The sequence below is a fragment of the Lygodium microphyllum genome, chromosome 9 (assembly GCF_053477565.2).
Source record: "Lygodium microphyllum isolate KBCC chromosome 9, Lygodium_microphyllum_v1.1.10, whole genome shotgun sequence".
NCBI lineage: Eukaryota > Viridiplantae > Streptophyta > Polypodiopsida > Schizaeales > Lygodiaceae > Lygodium > Lygodium microphyllum.
Window position 1 is genome coordinate 164,662,217 of NC_141143.1, and position 5,824 is coordinate 164,668,040.

At 58.3% G+C, this 5,824-nt stretch overlaps 1 non-coding gene across 1 annotated transcript; it reads right to left on the reverse strand.

Moving 5' to 3' along the window:
- Positions 1 to 272: 272 nt before the first annotated feature.
- On the reverse strand, positions 273 to 2,084 carry LOC148031838 (18S ribosomal RNA). The gene has a single exon (XR_015692066.1). It is a non-coding gene; the product is annotated as an 18S ribosomal RNA (ribosomal RNA).
- Positions 2,085 to 5,824: the final 3,740 nt, after the last annotated feature.

A 5,824-nucleotide genomic window follows, 5' to 3' on the forward strand; every position in this document is an offset into this window, starting at 1 on the left:
TGCCACCCCTGTGTGCGGGGAGGGGCAAAGGGTTTATCAAGGCGGCGGCGTGCCCGAACGAGCATGACGGAGGGGGATCGCCCCGAGTAAGGGAGAGAGGTCGAAGGCGTCCCTCCTTCCTCCTCCACCCGCACGGTGGCGGGACGACCCCGAAGCATAGCCTCCCCCACTGTCGTCCGACTCTGATGAGGGGAGAGAGGATGCCGACCGTGCCTCCGAGCGCGATCCCTCACGGACATTCCAGGGTTCGCATTGTTCTCACGGATGTGTGTCAATGATCCTTCCGCAGGTTCACCTACGGAAACCTTGTTACGACTTCTCCTTCCTCTAAATGATAAGGCTTAATGAACTTCTCACAACGTCACCGGCGGCGAACCACCAGCGTCACCGCAATCTGAAAACTTCACTGAACCATTCAATCGATAGGAGCGACGGGCGGTGTGTACAAAGGGCAGGGACGTAGTCAACGCGAGCGATGACTCGCGCTTACTAGGAATTCCTCGTTGAAGATCAATAATTGCAATGATCTATCCCCATCACGATGAAATTTCAAAAGATTACCCAGACCTCTCGTCCTAGGTGGTAAACTCATTGAATTCATCAGTGTAGCGCGCGTGCGGCCCAAAACATCTAAGGGCATCACAGACCTGTTATTGCCTCAAACTTCCATGGCCTAGACGGCCATAGTCCCTCTAAGAAGTTGGCCACAAAGAGGATCCTTCGTGTAACTAGTTAGCAGGCTGAGGTCTCGTTCGTTAACGGAATTAACCAGACAAATCACTCCACCAACTAAGAACGGCCATGCACCACCACCCATAGAATCAAGAAAGAGCTCTCAATTTGTCAATCCTTACTATGTCTGGACCTGGTAAGTTTCCCCGTGTTGAGTCAAATTAAGCCGCAGGCTCCACTCCTGGTGGTGCCCTTCCATCAATTCCTTTAAATTTCAGCCTTGCGACCATACTCCCCCCAGAACCCAAAAACTTTGATTTCTCATAAGGTGCTGGCGAAGTCATCAAAATAACATCCGCCAATCCCTAGTCGGCATCGTTTATGGTTGAGACTAGGACGGTATCTGATCGTCTTAGAGCCCCCAACTTTCGTTCTTGATGAATGAAAACATCCTTGGCAAATGCTTTCGCAGTAGTTCGTCTTTCATAAATCCAAGAATTTCACCTTTAACAATGAAATACGAATGCCCCCAACCATCCCTATTAATCATTACTCCGGTCCTAAAGACCAACACAATAAGACCAGAGTCCTATCGCGTTATTCCATGCTAATGTATTCAGAGCATAGGCTTACTTTGAGCACTCTAATTTTTTCAAAGTAACATCGCCGAATCCACGTCCCAGCCAATTAAGTCCAGGAGCGCGTCTCCGACAGAAAGGGCGGGGCTATTAGTGCACACCAAAGGAGGCGGACCGCAGGCCCCGCCCCGAGATCTAACTACGAGCTTTTTAACTGCAACAACTTAAATATTTGCTATTGGAGCTGGAATTACCATGGTTGCTGGCACCAGTCTTTCCCTCCAATGGATCCTCGTTAAGGGATTTAGATTGTACTCATTCCAATTACCAGACTTATAAAAGCCCAGTATTGTTATTTATTGTCACTACCTCCCCGTGTCGGGATTGGGTAATTTGCGCGCCTGGTTCCTTCCTTGGATGTGGTAGCCGTTTCTCAGGCTCCCTCTCGGGAATCGAACCCTAATTCTCTGTCACCCATCACCACCATGGTAGGCCTCTATCCTACCAACGAAAGTTGATAGGGCAGAAATTTGAATGAAGCATCGTCGGCGCTGAGGCCGTGCGATTCGGGAAGTTATCATGATTCACCGCGTTATCGGGCAAGCCCGCATCGGCCGTTTATCTAATAAATGCGTCCCTTTCAGAAGTCGGGAGTTGGTTCACGTATTAGCTCTAGAATTACTATGGTTATTCGAGTAGCAAGATACCATCAAAGAAACTATAACAGATTTAATGAGCCATTCGCAGTTTCACAGTACAAGAGAGTTTATACTTACACATGCATGGCTTAATCTTTGAGACAAGCATATGACTACTGGCAGGGTCAACGAGGTAGCTATCTTTCGTCACACGAGCAGCACCGCTGCTGCGCATTCCGACTCCACATCAAGTGTGGCTGCGGGGCAAAAAGGCACGACCTCATCACCAATGTGTTGTTCTTGATGTAAAGAGAAAGAGGGGAGGAGCACGAAGGCTCGAGAGTTTATGGGGAGAAAAAGAAAACGACAAATGGGGATGGGACAAGGGCATGCTTTCGTTTCCCACCGTGGACAAAGCCGCACACGAGCACGTGCATCGGCCATCGCCACCACCACGCACGAGGCGTGCTCCACGTTGTCTTGTTTGCCACATTCCGAGCTCGTGTCAAGTCGAAAGACGATGGAGACGCTCATGCATTCCACCGTTTTGCGTCAACAAGAGCCCATCATGAGGTGCACTCAACCCCACTGGGAATAAGCCCCGCCGACGAAGAAGCACCTCGATCACATCGTTCCATCGGTTTCGGTCCATCCGTATTGATACAAGCCGCACAATATTCACGACGAGAATTGCTGTTAGCATTGAGAACCATGGAGCTCGAACACGATCTCGCCACCAATGAGACACGTGTTCAAGGCACCGCACTTCGCTCCTCACCCCCTAGTGGGCACATGTTGACCGCCACGACGCGATGTCCTTGCAAGGATCACCACAAGTGGCTTGAGCCTAACCGTTCATCGGGGGGTACATGGCATTTGCTCATGAGACACTCCTCGCGAACAAGACGGATGCGGGGACCATATGCCTCACCTCACTCTCCCTTGGATCTCCAAGGAGTGTTTTGATGGAGCAAGCACCACTACCCTCATAGGTGTTTTCGGCTCCAATGCAAAGTCATACCTACAAAGCCCAAAATTTCTTGGGGGGGGGGGGGGGGGGGAAGGGCGAATTTTGAAAGGGGGGGCGAATTTTGAAGGGGGGGAGAAAGGGGGGGGGGGGGCGAATTTTGGAGGGGTGGGGGGAGGGGTGGGGTGGTGTGTGTTGAGGGGGGGGGGGGGGCGCGAATTTTGAAGGGGGGGGGGGGAGGGGTGGGGTGGTGTGTGTTGGGGGGGGGGGGGGCGAATTTTGAAGGGGGGGAGAAGGGGGGGGTGGTGTGTGTTGGGGCGGGGGGGCCGAATTTAGAAGGGGGGGAGAAAGGGGGGGGGCGAACTTTGGAGGGGGGGTGAGGGGTGGGGTTGTGTGTGTTGAGGTGGGGGGGGGGGGTTTTGAGGGTGGGCGTCGCGTCATGGTAGCTTGATGTGTGTGTTGAGGCGAGGGTGGCACGTCACGTCGTGTCATGTCATGGGGGGGGCCGAATTTTGAAGGGGGGCCGAATTTTGGAGGGGGGCGGGAGGGGGGGAGGGGTGGGGTGGTGTGTATTGAGGGGGGGGGGAGAGGGGAGGCCGCATCGTGATATGGCATGGTGTGTGTTGAAAGGCGGGGGGGGGGGATGTCATTGGGGGGAGGGGGGGTGCGTCGCGAGATGGTGTGGTGTGTGTTGAGGGGGGAAGGGGGGGCCAAATTTTGGAGCGGGGGATGTCATGTTATGTTGGGGAGGGGGGCACGTCACGTCATGTCTTGTCATGGGAAGGGGCGGGGGGATGTCATGGGGGGGGGGGGGGGGGGGGGGGGAGGTTCATCGCGACATGGTGTGGTGTGTGTTGAGGGGTGAAGGGGGGGCCATATTTTGGAGGGGGGGATGTCATGTTATGTTGGGGAGGGGGGCGTATTGCGTCGCATCACGTCGTGTCGTGTCGTGTCGTGTTGAGGGGGGGAAGGGAGAAGGGGGAGGGGGGAAGGGGGAGGGGGTCGCGTCACGTCGTGTTGTGTCCTGTCATGCGGTGGGGGGGGGGGAGGGGGGCGTCGCGTCGTGTCATGTCATGTCATGGGGCGGGGGGGCATCAGGACATGGTGTGGTGTGTGTTGAGGGGGGAAGGGGGGGCCGAATTTCAGAGGTGGGGGGAGGGTGCGTCACGACATGGTGTGGTGTGTGTTGGGGGGCGGCGTCATGGTGGGTGGGTGTGTGTGTTAAGGGGAGGGGGCACGTCGTGTCATGTCATGTCATGCGGGGGTGGGGAGGGGAGGATGCCATTGGGGGAAGGGATGTCATGGGGGGGGGGGGGGGGGGCAGGGTGCATTGCGACATGGTGTGGTGTGTGTTGAGGGGGGAAGGGGGGGCGGGGCGCGTTGCGACATGGTGTGGTGTGGTGTCGTGTCATGGGGCGGGGGGAGGGGGATGTCATGGGGGGGGCGCGTCGCGTCGTGTCGTGTCATGGGGATGGGGGGGGGATGTCATGGGAGGGGGGCGCATCGCATCATGTTGTGTCATGGGGGGTGGGGGGGATGTCGTGGGGGGCGCATTGCGTGGTGTCGTGTCGTGTCATGCGGGGGGGGCGTCACGTCGTGTCATGTCATGGGGCCGGGGGGCGTCGCGACATGGTGTGGTGTGTGTTGAGGGGGGAAGGGGGAGGGGGGAAGGGGGAGGGCCAAATTTTGGAGGTGGGGGGGAGGGCGCGTCGCGACATGGTGTGGTGTGTGTTGGGGGGGCGCGTCGCGTCGTGTCGTGTCATGGGGGGGAGGGCGCATCGCGTAGTGTCATGTCATGGGGGGTGGGGGGGATGTCATGGGGCGGGCGCATAGCGTGGTGTCGTGTCGTATCATGCGGGGGGGGTGGGGATTCGCGTCGTGTCTGTCATGGGACGGGGGGGGTGTTGCGACATGGTGTGGTGTGTGTTTAGCGGGGAAGGGGGAGGGCTGAATTTTGGAGATGGGGGGAGGGCGCGTCGCGAGATGGTGTGGTGTGTGTTGGGGGGGGGTATCATGGTGGGTGGGTGTGTGTGTTAAGGGGAGGGGGCACGTCGCGTCGTGTCATGTCATGGGGCAGCGGGAGGGGGATGTCATGGGGGGGGCACGTCGTGTCACATCGTGTCGTGTCATGGGGGGTGGGGGGAGATGTCATGGGGGGGGCGCGTCGCGTCGTGTCGTGTCATTGCATCGTGTCGTGTCATGCGGGGTGGGGGGAGCGTCGCGTCGTGTCGTGTCATGGGGGGTGGGGGGATGTCATGGGGGGGCGTGTTGCGACATGGTGTGGTGTGTGTTGAGGGGGGAAGGGGGGGCAGATATTTGGAGGGGGAGGGGAGGGCGCGTCACGACATGGTGTGGTGTGTGTTGGGAGGGGGGGTCTTGGTGGGTGGGTGGGTGTGTGTGTTAAGGTGAGGGGGCAAGTCGCATCATGTCATGTCATGGGGCGGGCGGAGGGGGATGTCATGGGGGGGCGCGTCGCATTGTGTCGTGTCATGGGGGGGTGGGGTGGGGTTGGGGAGGGGGGGGCGGTGCTTCACGACATGGTGTGGTGTGTGTTGAGGGGGGAAGGGGGAGGGCCAAATTTTGGAGGTGGGGGGGGGGGCGCTTCGCGACATGGTGTGGTGTGTGTTGGGAGGGGGGCGTCATGGTGGGTGGGTGTGTGTGTTAAGGGGAGGGGGCACGTCACGTCGTGTCATGTCATGGGGCGAGGGGAGGGGGATGTCATGGCGGGGGGCACATCGAGTCGCGTCGTGTGGTGTCATGGGGGGTGGGGGGAGATGTCATGGGGGGGCGCGTCGCGTCGTGTCATGTCATGGGGGGTGGGGGGATGTCATGGGTGGGGGGCACGTCGCGTCGTGTCGTGTCATGGGGGGGCGTGTCGTGACATGGTGTGGTGTGTGTTGAGAGGGGAAGGGGGGGCCGAATTTTGGAGGGGTGGGGAGGGCGCATCATGACATGGTGTGGTGTGGGTT